This window comes from Delphinapterus leucas, chromosome 9 (genome assembly GCF_059928025.1).
Source record: "Delphinapterus leucas isolate spDelLeu-1000000601 "Yukka" chromosome 9, BTC_Dleu_Yukka2, whole genome shotgun sequence".
NCBI lineage: Eukaryota > Metazoa > Chordata > Mammalia > Artiodactyla > Monodontidae > Delphinapterus > Delphinapterus leucas.
Genome location: NC_143137.1, coordinates 24,590,985 through 24,617,979, shown reverse-complemented (window position 1 = coordinate 24,617,979; position 26,995 = coordinate 24,590,985). Strand labels below are relative to the sequence as shown.

General features: G+C 39.6%; 1 protein-coding gene and 1 pseudogene across 1 annotated transcript in view; one reads left to right on the top strand and one right to left on the bottom strand.

Moving 5' to 3' along the window:
• The window catches only part of LOC149748364 (metabotropic glutamate receptor 8-like), a 134,538-nt gene that overhangs the window by 26,205 nt on the left and 81,338 nt on the right, over positions 1 to 26,995 (bottom strand). The window lies entirely within an intron of this gene.
• On the top strand, positions 16,358 to 17,166 carry LOC111178869 (chromobox protein homolog 3 pseudogene; annotated as a pseudogene).

The following is a 26,995-nucleotide window of genomic DNA, read 5'->3' as shown; positions in this document are numbered from 1 at the left end:
GCACAGAAACAGAAAGACAGATGAACAGAACAGGATAGAAAGGCCAGAGATAAACCCACGCACCTATGGTCACCTTATCTTTGATAAAGGAGGCAAGAATATACAATGGAGAAAAGACAGCCTCTTCAATAAGTGGTGCTGGGAAGACTGGACAGCTACATGTAAAAGAATGAAATTAGAACACTTCCTAACACCATACACAAAACTGAACTCAAAATGGATTAAAGACCTAAATGTAAGGCCAAACACTATAAAACTCTTAGAGGAAAACATAGGCAAAACACTCTATGACATAAATCACAGCAAGATCCTTTTTGAGCCACCTCCTAGAGAAAGGGCAATAAAAACAAAAATAAACAAATGGGACCTAATGAAACTTCAAAGTGCTTGCACAGCAAAGGAAGCCATAAAGAAGACGAAAAGACAACTCTCAGAAAGGGAGAAAATATTTGCAAATGAAGCACCTGACAAAGGATTAATCTCCAAAATTTACAAGCAGCTCATACAGCTCAATATCAAAAAAACAAACAACCCAATCCAAAAATGGGCAGAAGACTTAAATAGACATTTCTCCAAAGAAGATATACAGGTTGCCAACAAACACATGAAAGGATGTTCAACATCACTAATCATTAGAGAAATGCAAACCAAAACTACAATGAGATATCACCTCACACTAGTCAGAATGGCCATCAACAAAAAAATCTACAAACAATAAATGCTGGAGAGGGTGTAGAGAAAAGCAAACCCTCTTGCATTGTTGGTGGAAATGTAAATTGATACAGCCACTATGGACAACAGTATGGAGGTTCCTTAAAAAACTAAAAGTAGAACTAGCATATGACCCAGCAATCCCACTGCTGGGCATATACCCTGAGAAAACCATAATTCAAAAAGAGTCGTGTACCACAATATTCATTGAAGCTCTATTTACAATAGCCAGGACATGGAAACAACCTAATTGTCCATTGAAAGATGAATGGATAAAGAAGATGTGGCACATATATACAATGGAATATTACTCAGCCATAGAAAGAAACAAAATTGAGTTATTTGTAGTGAGGTGGGTGGACCTAGAGACTGTCAAACAAAGTGAAGTAAGTCAGAAAGAGAAAAACAAATACCGTATGCTAACACATATATATGGAACCTAAAAAAAAGTGGTTCTAAAGAACGTAGGGGCAGGACAGGAATAAAGATGCAGACGTAGAGAATGGACTTGAGGACACGGGAGGGGAAAGGGTAAGCTGAGACGAAGTGAGATTGTGGCATGGACATATATACACTACCAGATGTAAAATCGATAGCTAGTGGGAAGCAGCCGCATAGCACAGGGAGATCAGCTCGGTGCTCTGTAACCACCTAGAGGGGTGGGATGGGAAGGGTGGGAGGGAGACGCAAGAGGGAGGGGATGTGGGGATATATGTATATGTATAGCTGATTCACTTTGTTATACAGCAGCAACTAACACAACAATGTAAAGCCATTACACTCCAATAAAGATGTTAATAAATTAAGTAAGTAAGTAAATAAGTAAATAAATGACTTGTGATAATGACAATAATGACTCTCAGGATTCAGTTTGCAAGCTCCAAGCAGTCAAAAATTCCTAAGACTTTGTTGGTAAAATAATATGTTCAATGATTAAGCAACATTATTATTAAGCATCAGAGTCCAACCATATAATAGAAGCCACTTGAGTATTTAAAGCAGCACTACTATAATATACGGAATTCGTTACACAGGTGACAGGAGAGGTGAAAACCCAGAGGACCGTGATACAACCCGGAGCTTAGCACCAAGAGGAAGCCACTAGCATAGAGAGAGAGGGGGGAGCGAGGTGGTAGAACCAGAGCCAGGGGCCAGGGTCACCCAATGAAAGCTGAAAGCTTGGCAAGCCAGTACCCATGGGAGTTGAGCCTTCAGAGGAGACATGGCCACTGCCACAGATGATTTTCAAAGCAAAGATGGAAGGGGAGAAATAATTTGAAACCTCTCCCCTTCCCATCTGCCAACTTCCTATCAGTGTTCCCCACTGACAAAGATATACCGGAAGCCAGCTGACAGGGGAGCCAAGGAAATGCAGGCTATAGGCGTCAGCCTCCTGTAATACAGGGCAAATCGGAGGATAGGTGAAGAAAGGATATAAGAGCAGGTACACTCAGGACCAGCACAGCTATACAGGTCAGGGTGAAAGCCTTCAAATTTCCAGCCCAAGACTAAAGAGATACAAATATAAAATCAAACAAATTAAGTAAATATTCTGTAACCTTAAATTTGAATTAGAAATGTCAATGCACACTGATGATTTCTTTTATTTTTAAACATGTATTTCCCAACTCTATCTATGGAAATTGCTAAATGCAATGACAATGCAGGAGTAATGAACTCTCCTGGCACTCAGATTGTGGTCTCTAAATACCATTCCCCACTGAAATAAAGCATGGCTCCTTCTAGGAATCACTGATTCTAGACATACAGAAAGATGAACCTGGGACGTCTTATTGAGCCAGAAAGCAACAACATTATCAAGAGCTACTAGTGTTTTGTCAAAGGACACTGGAGCCAATATGATGAAATTCCCACTGACCTAAGATGGGACAAATTTCATCAAAAAGAATAATGACTGCTGTGAATTGAACACATAAAAAATATATAACAAACTGAAAAATAAATTGAACCTGAATCTAATCAAGCCTCTATATCAAATTACCAGTTTATAGTAAACAAAGGATAGAGCAACAAGTTAAATAACGTGAGAAGCAATCCATCAAATCCAAAAGGTGGAACACTCTAAAGTATAAATCACAGTGTCTCCAACAAATCAGTGATATAAAAAAAGAAGAAAGAGTTAACGGACATATCAACCAAATGCAATATGGAGACCTTGTTTGGATATTGATTAAAACAAACCAAACATAAAAGATACTTTGGAGACAATTTGGGCAACTCGAACATGGACTGGATTTTAGATGATATTACATTAATTTTGCTCAGAGCAGAAAAGCATAACAGTTTATTTTTTTTTAAAGATAAAAGGTCTTAAGACTAATTTGTAGCTATTCACCCAATAATGCCCAAAGTTGGTCTGCAAGAGCTGGATCTGAATATTAAGAAGTGGTTCCCAAAGCTGACTCATTATCAGAATCACCTTAAACAACTTTTAAAAATTCATACTCACTGCTTTGGGGTGACATGAAACAGTTCTTCTAAATATCCTAAAAATCATCCAGGTTTGAATACCATACTATAAAGTCGGTGGGGCTATTTGGAGGAAAGTCCCATGTCAAGAGCTTCAAGCTGAGTCATTTTTGTTTACACCACTATTTCCACGCAGCCTGGAAACCTGCCCACCAAGTACAAGGTTTATCACTCGCTCTGACCAAAGTGATCTTTCTCTGAAAGTTCCTTTCAATGTAGTAAAGTAACAGTAATAATATTTACCATTTGTTGTAAGTCTCCTAGGCACTTTATGTATACTACCTCTAACTTTTGTAACAATCTTCTTAGGCGGATAGCAACTCTTTTATAGGTAAGAAAACTGAGGCATCGGAAGTTAAATAATTGTCCTTTGATTATAAACAGTTAATGATGAAGGGCTAAGGTTTAAGCTAGAATCTGTTGGATTTCAAAGACCACATTCTTTCCATGATACTATATAACTTCCCTAAGAATAGCAGGAAAAAGTTTTCCTGCCATTTATATCCTTTATATCTACATTCCTTTATATTTTCATTGAGAATTTCTTCTTCCCCAGTCAGCTGGTGGATGGCAGCTGCCACAGCAGAAGACCCAGCAAAAGACTGAGCAATAGGGACTTCCCTGGTGGTCCAGTGTTTAACACTCTGCGCTTCCACTGCAGGGGGCGCAGGTTGGAACCCTGGTTGGGGAACTAAGATCCTGCATGCCACACGGCGCAACCAAACTAAGATGATTAAAAAAAAAAAAAAAAAAAAAAAAGGCTGAGCACCAGCTAATATCTGAGTAAAACAAAGAAAAAACAAACAAGAAAAAACCCACATGAATTAAAGTCCTATAATAACTGAATTGTTAACATTAATCATATGATTTCAAAACAACTCCTTCTTTACCATATCTGACCTGATATATTGCAATTACTTCTTCCTAGAAATAAATGATGCACATAAAAACCATAAGCACGTCAGAATTCATGCATGATGTATTTCATAGCAGGAACCCAGGTAAAATCAACATTTTCAAGTCCTGACATCTCTGATAAATCTATAGATTCATAGGTATAAACCAAAAAAAAATATTATGCTTTCAGTCAAAGCATAAACGAGACAATGCTTTTATTTACCTTTCTCTGCTGCAGCTATTAGCTGACAGCCTTACTTTATGAAAAAGATATTCATTTCCTTTGAACTGCTTTCCCCCACATCAAAGCAAAAGTATTCAATATCCTTGAGAAACTAAATTGCTGGGCATAAAACCAAACTTCCTCTTCTTTAGTATAATTTAAACCATCAATTTATTATACACTGAAAAAAATATGCTCATCGTTGGCTCACAATACTCGGAGTTCCCCAGGTGAGATCTGAAACTGGCCTCCATACACGGAGAGCAAGGAGAGACCGAAGAAAGATGCAGGCTACTCCAGATTGGTACGTGGCAGGTTTAGCAAGAGATGGAACTTACATATGAGGCTTGTCTTGAGCAGCTGCAAGACAAGTAGATATCTGCACCATGCTAGAATCTTAAAAGTTTATATGGAGGCCTTCATGGGGTTCAGACATGTCTTCAGTCCAGATGGTCTCAATAGCACATCAATCTCTCAAGGCTGCACCCTTGAAAGAGCTCCTAGTGTGGGAACAGCGGGCAGACGTCCATTACAAAGACAGAGGAGGAAGCGAAAAGCCTCCAGCTGTCTGAGTCCAGCTCACACGTCGACCAGTGGTCACATCCTCTCCATGACCTCCTCCAGCTCTCATAAAATTAAGTATTCACAGTAACCAAAAATCAAATTCCCAAACACTTATGCTAAGCTGCCGAAGACTTCCTTTCTCATCCTTATCCAGACACACCAAGGAACAACTTGCCAAGAGACTAAATTTCTCAGTAAGTAAAAATTGCACATAGCAGGGGGTTTAATTCCCCAGCCACAGGAAGCTAAACCAATGAGAGAATCAATCTGAAAGACTACCCTTGGCAGCCATAAATGAATTTATTTTCCTCTGTACCGGTATATTCGTAGAGAGTTTATTTCTTCCTAAGCAACAATGGACATTCACCAAGGTGACAGAGATCCTATGTCTCTCCCATAGAGCTCCTCAGTGCAGCATGGAACTTAAAAATACTTTTTAGAACCCATATACTTAGCACAAATCAGAGTATTTTCACAGACCAACACAGGTGTCTGTGGGTATCATTATTATTATTGGTTTATTATTATTATTATCCCCCAAAAAGAGCCTGAGAGAAGCACTTGTGTGCAGATAGCTTTTTCAGCTTGTTTCCGGAAAGCAAGAAGGAGTTGGGAAGGTGAGATGGAAAAGTTAAAGGATGTATTATTACCTGGTTACCACTGTGGGGATCCGGATCTCTGTAGGGGACCCTCGGGAACTATAAAAAGTCTACCTTGGAATTGTCCTTTTAAATGACAGGAGTCTGGGGCATTTATTTGCCAACTTCTTACTCCATTGGTTGAGGGTTCTGCCCAATGCATTAATTCTCCCACTCTCTCTACACTAGAACATGCTCCCATGACTTTGGAGAAAGTCCTAAGCATTTAAATTCTTAACAAGTTCCCAAGTGATGCTAATGCTGCTGGCCCTGGCACCACACTCTGAGAAGTCCCCAAAGAAAAGTCTCGTGGGTGCCCACAATTCAGTCTGTCTTTGAAGTGGCCCAAGGCAACTGCCCTGCCCTCCCTTCTGTACTGGCTCACACCTGTGAATATCCAGCTCCGCCCACAAAGCCATTAGAAGGATGCTCACCACTCATGCCCCTGTGGTGGTACCCACTTCAAGAAAGCCAATATCTCTATTCTCCTCATACTCCTGGACCACTCTCTCAAGGTTCCAGGACCAACTCAGGGTCCCACTGTGTCAGCTGGGGTCCTAAGCAGATTCTAGATATACCTAGAATCTTACAAAGTTTTATAGAGCAACTTGCATTCTGTCAGGTCAAACCCAAGCAAGGGACCAAAAACAAAAGATATCATGCCACACCTTCATTAATTCTAGTCTCCTCTCTTCTCCAAAGCTCTATCCCTAACCAGACCCCCCTCCCATATTCAAGACAAGATTTCTCAAAAATAACAAAAAGTAGAAATTGACTAGGGAGCAAGATTGAAACACTAACATCTGAGCTCCTGAACTCAGCCTGTGAAAATCCCCGTGTTTGCTTCTGTCCTTTTGTTTCTATTTTTGTTTTTTTATTGAAGTATAGTTGATCTACATTGTTGTGTTAATTTCTGCTGTACAGCAAAGTGATTCAGTTATACATATATAGACACTGTTTTTTGAATATTCTTTTCCATTGTGGTTTATCATAGGATATTTAATATAGTTCTCTGTTCTATACAGCAGGACGTTGTTGTTTATACATTCTATATATAATAGCTTACACCTGCTAACCACCTCTTCTTTATCCATTCCTCTGTCGATGGACATTTAGGTTGTTTCCATGTCTTGCATACTGTGAATAGTGCTCGTATGAACTACAGGGGTGCATGTATCTTTTTCAATTAGAGTTTTGTCTAGATATATGCCCAGGAGTGGTGTTGCTGGATCATATGGTAATTTTTTTTTTTTTTTTTTTTTTTTTGCTGTATGCAGGCCTCTCACTGTTGTGGCCTCTCCCGTTGCGGAGCACAGGCTCCGGACGCGCAGGCTCAGCCGCCATGGCTCACGGGCCCAGCCGCTCAGCGGCACGCGGGATCTTCCCAGACCGGGGCACGAACCCGTGTGCCCTGCATCGGCAGGCGGACTCTCAACCACTGCACCACCAAGGAAGCCCTCATATGGTAATTTTATTTTTAGTTTTCTGCAGAACCTCCATACTGTTTTCCATAGTGGCTGCACCAACTTACATTCCCACCAACAGTGTAGGAGGGTTCCCTTTTCTCCACATCTTCATCAGCATTTGTTATCTGTAGACTTTTTAATGACGGCCATTCCGACCAGTGTGAGGTGGTACCTCACTGTAGTTTTGATTTGCATTTCTCTAATGATTAGCGATGTTGAGCATCTTTTCATGTGCCTATTGGCCATTTGTATTTCTTCTTTGGAGAAATGTGTATTTAGGTCTTCTGCCCATTTTTTGATTGGGTTGTTTTTTTGTTGTTGAGTTGTATGACCTGTTTGTATAGTTTAAAAATTAAGCCCTTGTCAGTCACACTGTTTGCAAATATTTTCTCCCATTCGGTAGGTTGTCTTTTCATTTTGTTTATGGTTTCCTTTGATGTGCAAAAGCTTTTAAGTTTGATTACATCCCATTTGTTTGTCTGTTTTTGTTTTTGTGGGAAAGTGTTGGATATTTCTATTACCTTAACTGTGGTGATGGTATCAGTTCACTTATGTCCAATCTCAACAAACTGTACACATTAGGGCTTCCCTGGTAGCACAATGGTTAAGAATCTGCCTGCCATTGCAGTGGACACAGGTTCAAGCCCTGGTCCAGGAAGATCCCACATGCTGCAGAGCAACTAAGCCCATGTGCCACAACTACTGAGATTGCACTCTAGAGCCCGCAAGCCACAACTACTGAGCCCACATGCCACAACTACTGAAGCCCGTGCACCTAGAGCCTGTGCTCTGCAACAAGAGAAGCCACTACAATGAGAAGCCCCGGCTCACCACAACTAGAGAAAGCTTGTGTGCAACAACAAAGACCCAATGCAGCCAAAAATAAATAAATACATTTATTTAAAAAAAAAAATTGTACACATTAAATATGTGCGATTCTTCGTTTTTCAAGTATACCTCAATAAGGCTGTTTGTAAAATTTCCCTATTTGTAATACATAATAGCACAGAAACATTGATCCCTTTCCTCTAAACTTTGAGAAATCTCTGGTGCAAGCTTTTGCACGATCATGGTATCGGTTATCTATTGCTGTGTAACAAACCAGCCCAAAGCTCAGTGGCTTAAAACAACAAACATTCATTGTAGTCATGAATCATTACATCATCAGTTCCACTGTACTTAACTACTTTTGAGTTGATTTCGAATTCTATAGGCACAATCTTCATGTATCTAGTAAGAAAAAGTAGTGGATTATTATGGGTTGAATTGTGCTCTCCCAAAGAAGATACGTGGTATACTCCAAAAAAGATACGTTGGATACTACCTAAGGAGACAAAAGACCTGTACTCTGAAAACTATAAGACGCTGATGAAAGAAATCAAAGAAGACACAAACAGATAGAAAGATATGCCATGTTCTTGGACTGGAAGAATAAATACTGTCAAAATGACTATACTACCCAAGGCAATCTGCAGATTCAATGACATCTCTATCAAATTACCCATGGCATTTTTCACAGAACTAAAACAAAGAATATTAAAATTTGTATGAAGACACAAAAGACCCCGAATAGCCAAAGCAATCTTGAGAAAGAAAAACAGAGCTGGAGGAATGAGGCTCCCTGACTTCAGATTATCCTACAAATCTATAGTCATCAAAACAGTATGGTATTGGCACAAAAATAGAAATATAGATCAATGGAACAGGATAGAAAGCCCAGAAATAAACCCACACACCTCTGGTCAATTAATCTATGATAACGGAGGCAAGAGTATACAATGGTGGAAAGACAGTCTCTTCAACAAATGGTGCTGGGAAAACTTGACAGCTACATGTAAGAAAATGAACTTAGATCATTCTTTAACACCATACACAAAAATAAACTAAAAATGGATTAAAGACCTAAATGTGAGACCAGACACTATAAAACTCCTAGAGGAGAACAAAGGCAGAACACTCTCTGACATAAATCACAGCAGTATCTTTTCTGACCCATCTACCAGAGTAATGGAAATAAAAACAAAAATAAGCAAATGGGACCTAACTAAACTCAAAAGCTTTTGTACAGCAAAGGAAACCATAAATGAAATGAAAAGACAACCCACAGATTGGGAGAAAATATTTGCAAATGATGTGACTGACAAAGGATTAGTCTCCAAAATTTACAAATAGCTCATTCAGCTTAATAACACCAAAACAAACAACCCAGTCAAAAAATGGGCAGAAGACCTAAATAGACATTTTTCCAAGGAAGACATACAGATGGCCAAGAGGCACATGAAAAGATGTTCAACATCGCTAATGCTGAATGATTAGAGAAATGCAAATCAAAACTACAATAAGATATAACCTCACATCCAAAATCCACAAACTATAAATGCTGGAGATGATGTGGAGAGAAGGAAACTTTCCTACACTGTTGGTGGGAATGTAAATTGGTACAGCCACTATGGAGAACAGTGTGGAGGTTCCTTAAAAAACTAAAAAATAGAACTACCATATGACACTGCAATCCCACTCCTGGGCTTATATCCAGAGAAGAATATGGTCCGAAAGGATACATGCACCCCAATGTTGATTGCAGCACTGTTTACAATAGCCAAGACATGGAAGCAACCTAAATGTCCATTGACAGAGGAATGGATAAAGAAGATGCAGTACATATATACAATGGAATATTACTCAGCCGTAAAAACGAATGAAATAATGCCATTTGCAGCAACATGGATGGACCTAGAGACTGTCATACTAAGTGAAGTAAGTCAGACAGAGAAAGAGAAATATGATATGATATCGCTTATATGTGGAATCTAAGAAGAAATGATACAAATGAACGTATTTACAAAACAGAAACAGACTCACAGACTTAGAGAACGAACTTATGGTTACCAGGGGGGAAGAGTGGGGGAAGGGATAGTTAGGGAGTTTGGGATTGTGGGATTGACGTGTACGTACTGCTATATTTAAAAAGGATAACCAGGGCTTCCCTGGTGGCGCAGTGGTTGGGAGTCTGCCTGCCGATGCAGGGAACACGGGTTCGTGCCCCGGTCTGGGAAGATCCCACATGCCGCGGAGCGGCTGGGCCCGTGAGCCATGGCCGCTGGGCCTGCGCGTCCGGAGCCTGTGCTCCGCAACGGGAGAGGCCACAACAGTGAGAGGTCCGCGTACCGCAAAAAAAAAAAACAACCAACAAGGACCTACTGTACAGCACAGGGAACTCTACTCAACGTTATGCAGCAGCCTGGATGGGAGGGGAGTCTGCAGGAGAATGGATACACGTATATGTACGGCTGAGTCGCTTTGCTGTGCACCTGAAACTATCACAACATTGTTAATTGGCTATACTCCAATATAAAATAAAAAGTTAAAAAAATTCAAAAATCAATTAATTAACTAATTAATTTTCTAAAGAAGATATGTTGGAGTCCTAGATCCAAGGTCCTAACTCCCAGTACCTAAGAATGCTATCTTATCTGGAGATAGGGTCTTTATGGAAGTTAAAGTTAAAATGAGGTCATTAGGGTTGGCTCTAATCCAACTTGATTGGTGTACTTACAAAAAAGGGGAAATTTGAACACAGAGACAGACAGGCCTAGAAGGAAGATGATATGAAGAGACACGCAGGCAGGGAAAAGATGACCATTTACAAGCCTTTGGGAAAATCAAGAACTCATTGCTAAGAACATTTACTCACAGAAGGTTTCCTCTCTTGAGAAAAAAATGAGTGAGAAAATATCTATAATTTTTTTTTTTTATGTTGGGGGTAGGAGTTTATTAATTTATTTATTTATTTTTGCTGTGTTGGGTCTTCGCTTCTGTGCGAGGGCTTTCTCTAGTTGCGGCTAGTGGGGGCCACTCTTCATCGCGGTGCGCGGGCCTCTCACTGTCGTGGCCTCCCTTGTTGAGGAGCACAGGCTCCAGATGCGCAGGCTCAGTAGCTGTGGCTCACGGGCCCAGTTGCTCCGCGGCATGTGGGATCCTCCCAGACCAGGGCTCGAACCCGTGTCCCCTGCATTAGCAGGCAGATTCTCAACCACTGCGCCACCAGGGACACCTAATATCTACAATTTTGCAATAGATAAAGTTGTTCAACACTTCAAAGACCAATTTGAAACAATCACATCTTGGTACAGATCTCACCTCCATGAAATACCACCTAAACTTGACAAACTACCACTACATAAATTCCAATGGGCCTGATTTAGCCTTAAAACCACTGTGTGGCTTCCCTGGTGGCGCAGTGGTTGAGAGTCCGCCTGCCGATGCAGGGGACACGGGTTCGTGCCCTGGTCCGGGAAGATCCCACATGCCGCGGAGCTGATGGGCCCGTGAGCCATGGCCGCTGAGCCTCCGCGTCCGGAGCCTGTGCTCCGCAACGGGGAGAGGCCACAACAGTGAGAGGCCCATGTACCTCAAAAAAAAAAACAAAAAAAAAACCCTGCTGTGATTCAATGAAGGAAGTGTGAGAACCAAGTGGGATTATTTCAAGAATAAACTAAAATATTTGCTATCAAAGGTAAATGGAGGTGAAATAGAATTCGCATTATAAAAAAGTCAAAACAATTTTAAGAAGAAAAAATAAAATGCAATATTATTCAGCTTGTTACCATAATATTTTGAAACTTTATAACTGTCAGAGCAATGCTCATGACATTTCCTGGTCTGTTAACTGATAAGCATTTTATTACCTATGGGGAAAAAAATGAAACAACTTTAAGCTCTTAACTATAAAATGCAGGCACAAGAATGGCAGGATGAGTAGGATTTAGACAGGGATGAGCAGGGCAGCAGGCTGGGGTGGGGACAGTTTCCCAGGGAGGCGAAGCATCACGTGCAAAGCATCACAACAGAGATTTCTTGAGCCTGTGTTTGTATTTTACGTAAATGGAATCATACAATAGGTTAAAAAAAATGCAGGCAAGACATATATCTTCTAGATATATAAAATATTTCAGCTAATGGAAGAGTCTATCCAAATTTCAGCTAGCTTTCCTCTGGGTCTGTTACACATAGGTCTGAACTTTCACAAAGACCTTGTAACAGGCTAACATTTCTTACAAACTTCAGGGAAAAAAATTTTTTTTTCATACTCAATGTATGACCAGTGAGTAAGAAATATAATGTGATTAAAATTTAATAGGCAAGGGGAATTTTACATTTAACTCAGCAGTGGTACTACCTGTTGTATTAAAGAAAATCACCGATTCAGATTAAGGAGATGCTTGGTTGTGTTGGGGTTTATGTATTTGTCATCCGTTCCTTAATGGAGAAGTTTACTCAGTAAATTAATATGTTGGAACCATTTTTAGAAAACAGTATTTAACCCATTTAAAAGAGAAAAACTATTTTGAAAAATCTAAGCATGCCCATTTCCATATAAATAAATGTGAACATTATGTAAAACTAATTATAAATCAATTTTTTAGCTGTTCATCAAAGCAGGTCCACAGAAATCTCTAACTGAAAAAATTCCAAGCAATTCCTTTTAGGCATTGTTTGAGCTATTACAGATGTTTGAAAATAACAAAACTAAATTTAAAATATTCATAATAATAAACAAGACAAAACTGACAACCCTCGGGCTTCCCTGGTGGCGCAGTGGTTGAGAGTCCGCCTGCCAATGCAGGGGACACGGGTTCGTGCCCCAGTCCGGGAAGATCCCACATGCCGCGGAGCGGCTACGCCCGTGAGCCATGGCCACTGAGCCTGCGCGTCCGGAGCCTGTGCTCCGCAACAGGAGAGGCCACAACAGTGAGAGGACTGCGTACCACAGAAAAAAAAAAAAGACAACCCTCAGAATGAGAAAAAATATTTGCAAATGAAGCAACTGATAAGCGATTAATCTCCAAAATATACAAATAGCTCATGAGCTCAATATCAAAAAAACAAACAACTCAATCCAAAAATGGGCAGAAGACCTAAGTAGACATTTCTCCAAAGAAGTCATACAGATGGCCAACAGGCTCATGAAAAGATGCTCAACATCTATTAGAGAATATTAGAGAAATGCAAATCAAAACTACAATGAGGTATCACCTCACACTGGTCAGAAATGGCCATCATCACAAAATCTACAAACAATAAAAGCTGGATAGCGTGTGGAGAAAAGGGAACCCTCTTGCACGGTTGGTGGGAATGTAAATTGATACAGTCACTATGGAGAACAGTATGGAGGTTCCTTAAAAAACTAAAAGTAGAACTACCATGTGATCGAGCAATCCCACTACTGGGCATATACCCTGAGAAAACCATAATTCAAAACGACACCTGCACCCCAATGTTCACTGCAGCATTATTTACAGTAGCCAGAGCATGGAAGCAACCTGAATGTCTACTGACAGATGAATGGATAAAGAAGATGTGGTACATATATACAATGGAATATTACTTAGCTATAAAAAGGAATGAAACTGGGTCATTTATAGAGATGTGGATGGACCTAGAGACTGTGATACAGAGTGAAGCAAGTTCGAAAGAGAAAAACAAATACCGTATATTAACGCATATATGTGGAATCTAGAAAAATGGTACAGATGAACCTATTTTCAGAGCAGAAATAGAGACACATACGTAGAGAGCAAACGTATGGACACCATAGGGGGAAGGAGGGGGTGGGATGAATTGGGAGATTGGGATTGACATATATACACCACTACGTATAAAATAGATAACTAATGAGAACCTGCTGTATAGCAAAGGGAACTCTCTACTCAGTGCTCTGTGGTGACCTAAATGGAAAGGAAATCCAAAAAGGAGGGGATATATGTATACATATAGCAGATTCACTTCACTGTACAGCAGAAACTAACACAACATTGTAAAGCAGCTATATTCCAATTTTTTTTAAAGAAGCATTCCTGCCCACAATAAAAAAATATTCGGGACTTCCCTGGTGGCGCAGTGGTTAAGCCTCCGCACTCCCAACGCAGGGGGCCCATGTTCGATCCCTGATCAGGGAACAAGATCCTACATGTCGCAACTAAGAGCTCACATGCCACAACTAAGGACCCAGCAAGCCGCAACTAGGAGCCTGCCTGCCGCAACTAAGACCTGGCACAACCAAATAAATTAATTAAATAAATATTTTTTAAAAATATTCATAATGAAGGCTTTTTACTAATTCCAACTGAGCTTTCCCCACTCTTCCTTCCAGAAGTGACTTTGTTCTGCAGCTTTGGATGGGACTGGACTGAGGGAATAGATAAGAATTATCCACTTTGAAAGTCAGATTTGGGAGATAAAGAATGAATAGGTAATTTATTTTTTAAAAAATGAACCAAGTATAAGACTGTTAGGAAGTATTAGGCAAAGAGACTCTTTTACATTCATCTAGAATCGTTGTTCTTATTCCCAAGGAGAATTTAAATATGATAAGATAGGCCATTTTCCCCACCTGGCTAGCTCCAAGGAGGTTGCCCCTCTCTGACAAATAACAGGGGAAATACCCAACACAGAATCCTTGCCTGTTATTATCTCCGTAGACAGTAACTTCTAGAGAGTGAGGATTAGTTCTTTCTCCTGTTCAAGCTAACTACATCTTGCCCAGTGCTATGCACATCATAGGAATTCCTCAAAAGTTCGGTGAATTCCATTGAAAAACTAAGATTATTCACTAACCTTAGCTTCTTCAATGTCAAAGTATAAAGACAGAATCAGATAAGAGCACTGAATTCTAAATTAATTCAGTAAGAGTCATAAATTATGAAGCGCTTCCACCAATATATGGTTAAGTCAGGGGACCTACTTTTAAAATGACTTAGTTATTAAAAGACAAAAGTAACACAAATGTCATAGAATTTTCAAAGGAGCTTTATCATTTGTATAACTTGCTAGACTTGGGGTTATCAAATTTAATATGAACAGCTTTCATCAAATTTGTATTTAATGAATGCAGCTGTGAAATGGGCAAATCCAATATACTGCAAACAGCCCAACTCTTACTTCGTTCCACAGATATGATTCACCCTTAATAGCCAGAAGCATCACTTCAAATAGTTTGTGTTACGGCAGAATGGATTATGTCGTATTCATTCTACCTACAGGAAGGAAGCTAGCATCCATAATAGCAGCATTCAACTGTGTGTTACAAAGCACAACCCAGCAGAACGTTTATAACATAAAATGTGAAGATATTTAAAACATAAACTTTGTGGGTTGTGGCAGACCAGAGACTTCTCTCTTTCCACTAAAGGGATATATTTTTGATTCAAGTCTTTCAAATCCTAGGACCTGAGATCAGCTACAAAACTTACCCAGGACTGTGGAAAAATGTGTCAGCCTCTGCTTTGTACTCCTAAGACTCAACTCACCATTTCTATAAACATGTACATACACAAGCATGGACGTTTCTACAAAGAGCAAATTTATCATTCATTTAACGTGGAGGATGCGTCTGCATTTGAGAATGTAATGGACGTTCACATTTCTTCCTCCAGATAAATGTGTACTATGCAGTAAAGCTCCAGTTGAGAGGGCTATGAGTTCTAGTTCTCCTTTTTAATATTTCACTCCTGAGAAAATTCTCTATCACATATAAGCAATTTCTAAAATATTCGCAATCTAAGGAGGTTTCCAGATCTACCTGGAAAAATGAACAATTGCATACCAGTTTGACAGACAGTATACAAGAATTAGATCAGAGGGTAAAAGTCACAGCATTCCAATGCAAAGAGGTTTCAAGGTCATTCAGACGTCCAAGTTCAAATCTCAGTTCTGAAAAAAAAAACTAGCTGCCTGATCTTAGACAACTTAATCTTGCTAAACCTCGTTTCCCTCATGTGAAAAGTGGGGATAAAAATAGAACTGCTGTGGGAGTTGAAGTTTACACACACACCACACATGCCAAGTCTCCAGCACAATCCCATGGACCAGGCACTGCATGATATGTAGCTGTACATGCATAATATCACGTGGACACTCTATAGCTGTCCCTACATCCTATTTCCCACATTAAACAGGCATTATCTGCTCATGTTCTCTCCTCCTTTCTGCATTATGGGCCATTACAGGCAGAAGCTGTGTCATATTCAATTCCGTAACTGCAGGATCTAACACACGCCTGGCATATTGTATAAACCAGTCAACTGCTACTTATGTTTGGCGAGAGCAGCTGGCTCCTCATATATGTTAACATATTTTATCAAGTAAGTCAAATGAAAAATGAAGTGCTCGTTCTTAACCTATTAAACTTTCTCCCTCTGGTTCTGTTAAACTTACACAGGTGGACTCTTAATAGCTGTAACAGTCAGCTGCTGATTTTCTATTTAAAATGTGAAACTTGAAGTTCCCCCACTGTTTCACCATCGTGGGGTGCATCTGGGTACCATTCCAAAAATTTAATTTGCTTTGTTATTAAAAAAAAAAAAATACTAGCCCAGCCCCCTCCGCCTTGATGTGGCTGGAGCTTGAGGCGCGCAGGGCCTGGGACACCACAGACCTGGGACCCAGAGCAGCTCAGAGGCAGTGAATAACAGCTCTTCAAGTCTGCAATAAAAAATGGCCTCCAATAACACTACACTGCAAAAAACGGGAAAGAAACAGAATGCAAAGAGGAAAAACGTCAAAGAGGCAGAACCTGAAGAATTTGTGGTAGAAAAAGTACTGGACCGACGTGTAGTGAATGGGAAGGTGGAGTGTTTCCTGAAGTGGAAGGGATTTACAGATGCAGACAATACTTGGGAACCCAAAGAAAATTGAGATTGTCCAGAGTTGACTGAAGCATTTCTCAATTCTCAAAAAGCTGGTAAAGAAAAAGATGGAACAAAAAGAAAATCTTTATCTGACAGTGAATCTGATGATAGCAAATCAAAGAAGAAAAGAGATGCTGCTGATAAACCAAGAGGTTTAGCCAGAGGTCTCGACCCAGAGCTATAACTGGTGCCACAGACAGCAGTGGAGAATTCACGTTTCTCAGGAAATGGAAAGATTCAGATGAGGCGGACTTGGTGATGGCAAAGGAGGCAAATATGAAGTGTCCTCAAATTGTAATTGCTTTTTATGAAGAGAGACTAACTTGGCATTCTTGTCCAGAAGATGAAGCTCAATAATTGTCTGCATTGCTTTTTATATACATTTATATATATATATAAAATCTGGGTCTTGGTTTTTTGATTTATTAGTGTGAAGAAATAACTACATTCTAATGAAAATCAAGTTTGATATGTTCGTTTTGAAGTAGTATGGGGGAAGTTGTTGGGTTTTGGGGGGTTTTTGGGGGGGCTTCGTTTTTTGTTTTTTTTTTGCATCTGTACCACTGGTTACTTTGAACAAATAAAGCTTTCTGTAGTTGCTTCCTTTAGCAGAAAAGAACATTTGATACCACGGTATATTATTTCCTCTGCATTAGAGAACAGCTTTTCTAAATGTTGGGGAAAATCTCCATAGTCATTAGTCAGAATTTAGAATTTGCATTTAACTCATATATGTCTAAGGAAATTTCTGGGTTTTTTTGTATGTGTATACATAAAATACATATGTAAATGGTTTGGGGGATTTTTGGTTATTGTTTAAATACATTTACCAAAACAAAAACAGCCTTTCACAACCATGGATAAGCCCATGTTTCTGGGATTCTATCATTTTAAGCTATATAAGAAATCACGTTCAACTTAAATTGAAAATTTAAGTCTTAACCTTTCAAATTAAATAATTTTGTAATTAATTAGACAAATTAATGTAAATAATTTAAATTGGATATTTTTTTTTTTTTTTTCGGTACGCGGGCCTCTCACTGTTGTGGCCTCTCCCGTTGCGGAGCACAGGCTCCGGACGCGCTGGCTCACGGGCCTAGCCGCTCCGCGGCATGTGGGATCCTCCCGGACCGGGGCACGAACCCGTGTCCCCTGCATTGGCAGGCGGACTCTCAACCACTGCGCCACCAGGGAAGCCCCAAATTGGATAATTTTTTAAAGCAGCCCTATCAGAATCTGCATCCATATCTACCATCATATAAATGCAGTTTTATATGCAAAGCCCCTGAAAGGAAAATTTTATCACTGTCAACAAATGACACCCAAATCAAAAAAACTAGAAAAATTCTGGTATGTTTTAATTAGCCAAGCAAGACTTAGTTAAATGGACATTTAAAGCTTCCTTTTGGCAAACCATTTCTTTATAAGAAGTTGAAATCCTTGTGCTGTATTTACTGAAAGACTGTGATACACGGAAGGTCTCAGACTTGTTAATGAAAACCTAATCAGATGGTTAGAGATGTTGGCAATTCAGGATCTGCAGGAATAAATGAGTGAACAAACTTTTCTAATCTAAACTTGACCTGCATGTTTTTTCAAACTTTACCCCAACGCATTCCTTACACGTAGGCTCAATCTTCTCAGTATTTTGGGTTACTGGTTCAGCAGAAGCCAGGAAAAACAATAACTTTGTAGTAATCATAATGTTATTCAACTGTATATTGTTTACTTTATGGTAAATAGTGGTGAACAGTGGTCAATAAATAGTTTTATATTCAAAAAAAATACTAACAGAATTGTAGGTCTTGAACACAGGTGAGTTTCTTTTTTTGATTCAAAATGAAACAAACTTTCTGGGTAAAAACTTAAATAGCTGATTTCTGCCTAGTGGGAAGATTCCCTGTTTACAGTTCTTTGCTAAAAAGGAAAGAAATGAAAATATTTTTGCCAGATTGTAAGCCCAAGGGAAAGTTACAGATTAGAGTTTGCACTAATTGCTCAAGCTCATTTCTTTTTCAAAAAGGAGATCCTAATTTTTAACAACTTGACAAGATTACAGCGACCTATTTGGTACAACTCAGATTATTTTCATATTTCCTCTTTTTCTTGCTCCAACTGGTGGCCAATCTCAGTCAGAAGTCTAAGCAGCACCTCCAGTCTCCTCTCCACAAAGTGTGCCAGAAACAAGTAGCACAGAAGAGGTGCCACCACCCTTAATTTGAACCTTTGTGATACCCTCAGTCCACAACTGCAAAGCTCTTCTTCGATTTACCTTTTCCAAACAAATAAACCATGTAATCTAATTCCACCCCACCCCCCCAACCTCACATCCATTCTCCTTTTGATACATTTTTCTCTTTGTTTTTTATTTGTTTGTTTTTAATATAATGAGTCCCATATACCCAGAGTCATCCCTCAGTATCCGTGGGGAATTTGTTCCAGGACGTCTGTGGATACCAGAATCCGTGGATGCTCAAGTCCCTTATGTAAATGGCATAGTACAATCAGCCCTCCATATTCCTGGGTTCTGCATCTGCGGATTCAACCAAGTGAATTGAACTGTGGTTGGTTGAACCGCCCGATGCAGAAGCAGTGGGGGCAGAGGGTCCACCGCTTTTCCTACTCACTGGATCTAGTAGAGCATCAAATAAGTAAGCAACCTGCAGAATCTTTATGTTCCCTGCAGGGAGCCTGAAACCTGTGTTTTCACAAGCCCTCCAGGTGGTCCTGACATGCGCCCAAGGTTGGAAACCTCTGCTCCAGCCTTTCAGGATGGGGCCCAGACTGGCAGATATTTTTCATGACTTTTTGTTCTTATAAACATACTGAAGATCCCCAGTCATCTGACTGATCCCAGGGCCAGGATTTGAGTGACTTAATGTTTAAGTACAATTCTGATAGAAGTCACAACATTTCCATTTCATAATAACTAATGTTTGGGTGAATAAAGTCTTTGTCTCTTGGAATTTGAACTACCTCACTATAGATTCTTAAATTTTATTTGTATCACACACATCCGCACGCAACCAAGGCAATTTGAAGGAGAAACCCAAAGGAAAAAAGGCAAAACATCTGTCTTTAGTGGGGAAAGCATTGCAGAGGGTCCAAAAGCCCTACCTACCTGAAACCCAACTCTCAGCTCACTCTCTCTAACAATGAGAAAATCGGAATGGAGAATATGGACGGTTCAGTGCAAGTAGCAGTAACATATATGTTGTTAACAAAAAGACACAAGTCCTTAACTTTAGGCTCTTTCCATCAGAAGTAAGAAAGAGGACAGACCTTAAAGTGGCTGGCAAAGTCAAGTGACCTTTATAAACACACTACACAAAATCCCATAGACGCCAGTCCACAACTGGGACAGCTGGCCACTCGCGCTGTTAGAGCAGGTTCCCTCCCAGGTCCACAAGAGAAACGTCCAGATGCTCTCTAGGCTGCCCCGATTCTGCTTGAATCTTGAGGGCAAAATACTCCTAGTATACTTCCTTTATACATACTTCCTCTCTGGTAGAGTCACAGTTTGCCAACAACAAAGGTAGAACTAATTTATGTACACACCGAAGTACATTTCATTGCTCATACAAATTCAATATTCAATCAAGACAGTGTAGTAGTAATCTTACTCTATTTCCGGTTTTCTCAGTCTGCACTAATGACATTTTGGACCGGATAATTCTTTGCTGTGAAGGGCTGTCCTGTGCATGGTAGGATGTTTAGCAGCATCCCTGGCCTCTACCCACTAGATGCCAATAGCAAACCCTTTCCCCAAGTTGTAACAACCAAAAAATATCTCTGGGAGAGCAAATCACCCCTAGCTAAGAATCACTGCTCTATTTGCTCAATTTGTCCCATTTGTCTCTAAAAGGCAAATGTAATACTTCTGTACTACAATGCAACTGTTTAAAAGATATTTCATATACCCTGTGACTGTCAGTCTCTGTGATTCTCTGATGATTATTCAGACATCCAAGTGGCCTGCCTTTCTTATTCTGGCATTGTTACTGTATTAAAATTCCCTTGGCTCAAGTGCCAGACCCTGCCTGGTTTCCATCTCTCCACCTTCCTTTTCTGACAACCTGAGACCCCTGAATTCCACCCAGCTTTAGACACACCTCCAACTTTGTCTCTCAAGGACTGGTCTTTTTTTTTTTTCTGAGTTATATAATAATATATTTATTGAGTATATACAGTGCACCAAGGACGGTTTTTTTTTTGTTTTGTTTTGTTTTACATCTTTATTCGAGTATAATTGCTTTACAATGGTACGTTAGTTTCTGCTTTATAACAAAGTGAATCAGTTATACATATACATATGTTCCCATATCTCTTCCATCTTGCGTCTCCCTCCCTCCCACCCTCCCTATCCCACCCCTCTAGGTGGTCACACAGCACCGAGCTGATCTCCCTGTGCTATGCGGCTGCTTCCCACTAGCTATCTATTTTACGTTTGGTAGTGTATACATGTTCAAGGACTGATCTTGATTTGGCAAGGAGGGATACTAGCCTAATGTTCTCATAATCAATTTCCTATTACTCCCACTATTTGTCATTAAACCACATCCTGGTGATCCAGTTTTGAAAACCAGGCATGTGCCTTGAACTGGAAACAAAGTCCCCACTCACCATTCAATGTTGATAATTCAATTTGTGTCTTATACTTTTATAATTGGTCTCATGATGCCACGATCCTCTAGAACCAGGACCCTAAATTATTCTTGCAGTCCTGCCTCAGAATTTGTGACTATCTGTATGCTCATGGAATTGTTAGCCCAATCTTATTTTGTCTGCTCCTTGGAATTTCAGATATCACCTGCTTTGATGTTGGCCATCACTGAGCTTCTACGACCATCAACACATGCTCATTTGACCTTGTTACACCTACAAGATGCCAATGACTGTACTAGGCTGCTACCATCCACGATTTCATCAGCTCTCTGGACACAATCCTCAGTCTGTCAGTCTCGTTCTGTAACCCTGTTGCCCCCTCCCCAGTGCCCATCCCACCCACGCAATTGCGGGGGGTGTCCAGATCCAGGTATTTGCTCATGAGATGGTTGTTACCCTAGCTAGACTATGGCACTCAGACCAAGACTGGATACTGGAATTAATATTTGATTAGCTCTTCTAGGTAGTTCACTCAATTTTACTTAAACCTTAAGCCAGAATATTGCTTTTCCAGTTACATCATCCAGAAAGGGGTGGAGCCTAGATAACGAACAGAAACAGGATCTCCAGTGCTCCCTCACAATGAAAGTTACATTTGAGTACATAATCCTTTTTTTGGGGGGGGGGGTTACGTGGGCCTCTCACTGTTGTGGCCTCTCCCCTTGCAGAGCACAGGCTCCGGACGCGCAGGCTCAGCGGCCATGGCTCACGGGCCCAGCCTCTCCGCGGCATGTGGGATCCTCCCGGACCGGGGCACGAACCCGTGTCCCCTGCATCGGCAGGCGGACTCTCAACCACTGCGCCACCAGGGAAGCCCCGTAATCCTTTTTACTCCCACATATTTTCTCAGGAAAGGAAAGCCTTTTGCAATTCTCACTCCAATCAAAATGCTTAATTGCCTCAATTTCTTTACCTCATCTCCCACCTTCTTCATAACTACAGGAAGTATAAAATGTAAGCACAAATAACTCCGAAAGAAATGAGAAACAAAAATAAAAAGACTTTAAAAGTGTCGAAATCCTCCCAGTAATTAATTTTCACTTAAATATCTTCAGGGACTAAAAGTCTGCTCATTATGAAGGGAAACTTAATGGGTCACTCCTTCCAGTCTTCTGCCTTTATGGAGAGAGGCGTCCAAACCATTCAAATTAGGGGTTGACCCTGGCTAGGCAATAGCACGACCCACAGTTAAAAATTATGTTTTTATGAGCTTCACAAAAACAAGACCCATTAGAGTGCAGCAAATACTTTCAGAACTTCCCGGTAGCTGGGCCAGAATCCTCAATACTACTCGGCTTATTCTTCCAGCCCGCAGCAAGCTAGTGCATGGACTAGGGAAACACACAAGCTAAATGAAGGCACTATGACAGCAAGAAAGATAAGTCTCAATGACACAAGCCTATTTACACATAAAGCCAATTGCTCCCAGTGACAAGCAGTGTTTTTCAAATTGCAGATCATAACCCAAAGCACTGGAAAGAATGACCTATTAAGGCTCTCTCCCCCAGTGAATGCACTGAAATTAACTAATAGGTCTTGACTGCAATTTTTTTCTTTTTGGAATGGAATAGAAAATTTCAGAATGCATTACAAGCAAATAGTAACAGTAAAAATGTTTCATGAAACTTTTTTCATAGATAGATGATAGATAGGTAGATAGACAGATAGATAGATAGATAGAGACAGAAGTTCAACAACTATTTACTGAGCACCTACAATGCACCAAGTACTTTTCTAGACAGATACACCAATGACTAAAACAGATAAAAGTTCTTGTGTTGCTTATACATAATATTTTAGATAGAAATGTAAAATGGATTTCTTAGTGTAAGTCATAGATTTTTTTTTTTTAAGTTTGAAAGACACTATTTATAATACAGAGGTGCCCAAGCATCCTCCCTACCAATCCACCAAGACAGACCCACCCAATAATCGCCCCGCCACTCTGGGAAGCCCCAGACAGGAATGAAGTGGAAGGAATAGCCCAAATCATCCCCCATCCCCGCTTGCAAATCCGCCTTCAAGGTCAAGCCTGTCTTCTTGAAGCCATTCTCTGTTTGCTCTGTTTTGCATCTTCCCCTTTAATTTTGTTTCTTTCCCACAGTTCTAATAAGATAAGTCTCTTGAAAGGGAATGAACCAGTTCTCAGTGGATATTCCCTAGAAGTGTAACAGGTGGAGAAGTTCTGTTTATATTTTTATTAAATATTAACTGCTAGTAACAGGCGAAGCATCGAAATTGTGATAGCAGATTCTCTTTGACCCATTAATATGGGTCTACATATCTACATATCTACATATCTTCTCCCTAAATTTCTTCAGAAACATCCTAATAGGTATTAACTAGGGTCCAATCTGATACTTCTCAACATAATGATTTGCTTATTTAATCTGAAGCCGCCGTAGCTCACATTTAGTGGTTCTCCAGGATGAGCCCAACATTGTGCTATGTGCCTTGTCTTTCATCTTCACAATGATCCGGTGAGGGCAGAATTATTATCTGCCTTCTGTAAGAGAAGATGTTAAAGCTTCTAGAAGTTAAGTAATTTGTCCAGGATCATTCAGCTAGTAAGTGGCAGAGCTAAAATTTTAACAAATGCCATATAGCTCCACAAAATGACTGACTGTATATCCATTAAGGGCAGAAGGTTTATTATGTATGAAAAAAATGTAAACTCTGCTCAGAAAACGTACTCTACAAGCCTCTGCTTCCCCTGACTTGCTCTTAATCATTCTTTACTATTTTCATAATCATTAATAAAGTCTATAAATAAACAAACCATTAGGTTTAGAACTGAAGTGTCAACACAAGTACTTTTTCCTTCCTTCAATGCAATAGGTTTAAATATGTGGTTGCTCAAAATATTGTGACATTTCTCGCACTAACCCCTTTTAATTGCCATAAGGATAGTGGGAGGATAAGAGGACAGACTCTGGGTCCAGAATGTGTGGTCTCAACTACCAGCCCCACAATTTATATGAAGCTTATGTACAGCTGTATAGCCTTGGGAAAACTGTGCCTCAGTTTCCTCAACTGTAAAATGAAAATAATAATAGTATTTACCTAGGGGGTTATTTTGAGGGTTAAATGAGATACCATAAGCAATGCACTTAGAACAGTGTGGACACTGAATAAACGCTATGTATTTGTTATCCTTACGATTATTGCTTCCTAAGAAGCACTAGCTCATCTCATTCTACTAAGCATTAACGTCTTGGAGTTTATCAAGAAAAAACTAACTGATTCACTTTGTTATAAAGCAGAAACTAACACACCATTGTAAAGCAACTGTACTCCAATAAAGATGTTTAAAAAAAATCCCAACAGGAATAAAAACAAAAAGAAAGAATGTGTATTTTGTTTTTGAGTGACCTGTATATTGTTTTTGAGCGACGTGTATATTGTTTTTGAGTGACGTGTATATTGTTTTTGAGTGATGTGTATTGTATAAATGTCAATTAGATCCAGCTGGTTGGTGGTGGAGTTCAGTTCTGTATCCTTGTTGATTTTCTGCCTACTACTATCAATTACTGAGAGTGGAATATTAAAGTCTTTGATTATAATTGTGAAAAAAAAGAGTAAGTTCTGGGTGGTGGGGAAAAGAAATCAATCATTAAACTTGAAACTCTGTCAAGACAGAGAATTATGTCTGTTCCATCATCTGTCCCTTCATTCCCCAGTTGCTTGAGTTGCTGAAAGGTGCACAGTAGATGCTATGGCCTAATTTATGCTGTTTTTGGAAAGCATTACACTTCATAACTTATTTGAAAAGGAACCATTTTGTTTTAATGCTGATATATGAGATCTCTTCGCTTTGCAAAACACAACCAGCATGTTTATTTACTGAACAAAGGTCAGTACCATAAGTTTGTATGAAAAGAGAAATCATAACCATTGTCAAAAGAAGATTCAAACCAATTTTGCAGCAACGGTCTATATGTTGTTTTTAACAACTGTCTCAAATGTTGGTCAAATGAAAAGGTCAAGTGTACATCAATATAAAAGAATATAAAGGTCCTCACTATCCCTTAGCCCGTTCTCTTAGTGAGGCAAAAACACATTTAAAGTGCATCTCCTCACAATCAATTTCTTTACTTACAAATGTCATTCTGAATGGACATTTTACAGCTGATTAAGTTTTGTCCCTTTTTCTCACATGCAAATACAAGACCAAAATGCATACTTCTGGTAGATTTCCTTCCTGCTGATTCAAGTGCTGATTTCCTACAGATCTGCTATCTATAGCCCTGGCAGAAAAGCTGCCATGTTGCTTAAATATATTCATCTCTTCTCTTCCAAAATATTTAAGGTAAGTGAACAACTAAACATCTGATTGTAGAAGGTAGAAAACACTGTCATTGCCTTCGTCAAAAAGTCAACATATTAAATATGCTGCACATACAAATGTACTCAATTAACATTTTAATTAAGGATAACAAACAATAATTAAACAGATGACATTTTAATTAATTTTCTCAACTGTAAATAGCCTGATGGAAATTATTGTTAAATCTGATTTAAATATTTCTCCTTGCAAAAACAGTGACCTCAAACTACCCATGATCAAAAACGTTGCCCTCTTATGTACGTATATGGTCATAATGTCGTAGCCATAAATAAGTTTCCAAGTAAAGTTTCTCAGTGTTATCAACCCTGTTCTCTTCACTTGGTATGCAAACAACAGTGTAGCTCTATATAATTATGTCTTGCAAGGCACTTGTTTATGACTTGTGCAAAAACATAGCACTAAAGTACCTCAGGGTTGAATACTACAGTTAAAGATTCATGCTTGGTCATTAAATCCAGATAAGCTATTCTGCCAAGCTTGGCAACCCAATTCCATGAAATCCAGTTTTCATGTTGCCATAGATTCCTGAGACCTGTCCCTGGTTTCGCAACACAGAAGGGGTTGCTAATTGTGCCAAGTGGCATTATTAATTTCTCAAAGCAAAATTAGATTTAATTCATTTTGGTTTTGAAAATAAATGTGGGCCATTCAGCACTTTGTAGCAGAGTGGAATGACAGCATAGCAAATGATGCCTAAGATATTAGATAGTGAACTGTCAAGAAAACAGAATAAGCCCTGCTATCAAGGTTGCCAGACTGGCATTCATTAATTAATTAATTTTTGGTTTTGCTCTTTTGTCCCATATTGGAACATACTTATACTAAAAGATGGTCCGTTATTTATCAGAAATTCAAATTTAACTGGGGGTTCTGTATTTTATCTGGCAACCCTCCTGTTTTAAAAATGTATTTTATTGAAGTATAGATGATTTACAATTTGTGTTAGCTACTGGTGTATAGCAAAGTGATTCAGTTATACATATATATAATGGTTTGCATTGGCTAATCCCAAACTGCCAATCCATCCCACCGCACACCCACCCTCCCCCTTAGCAATCACAACTCTGTTCTCTATGTCTGTGAGTGTGTTTCTGTTTCGTAGATAAGTTCATTTGTGTCATATTTCAGATTCCACACGTGCCTTGTTAATTTTCTTTTCTTCCCTTTTTTTTTTTGGCCATGCCACATGGCTTATGGGATCTCAGTTCCCCAACCAGGGATTGAACTCGGGCCGTGGCCGTGAAAGCCCAGAATCCTAACCACTAGACCACCAGGGAAATCCCTGGTAACCCTACTTTTAAAAG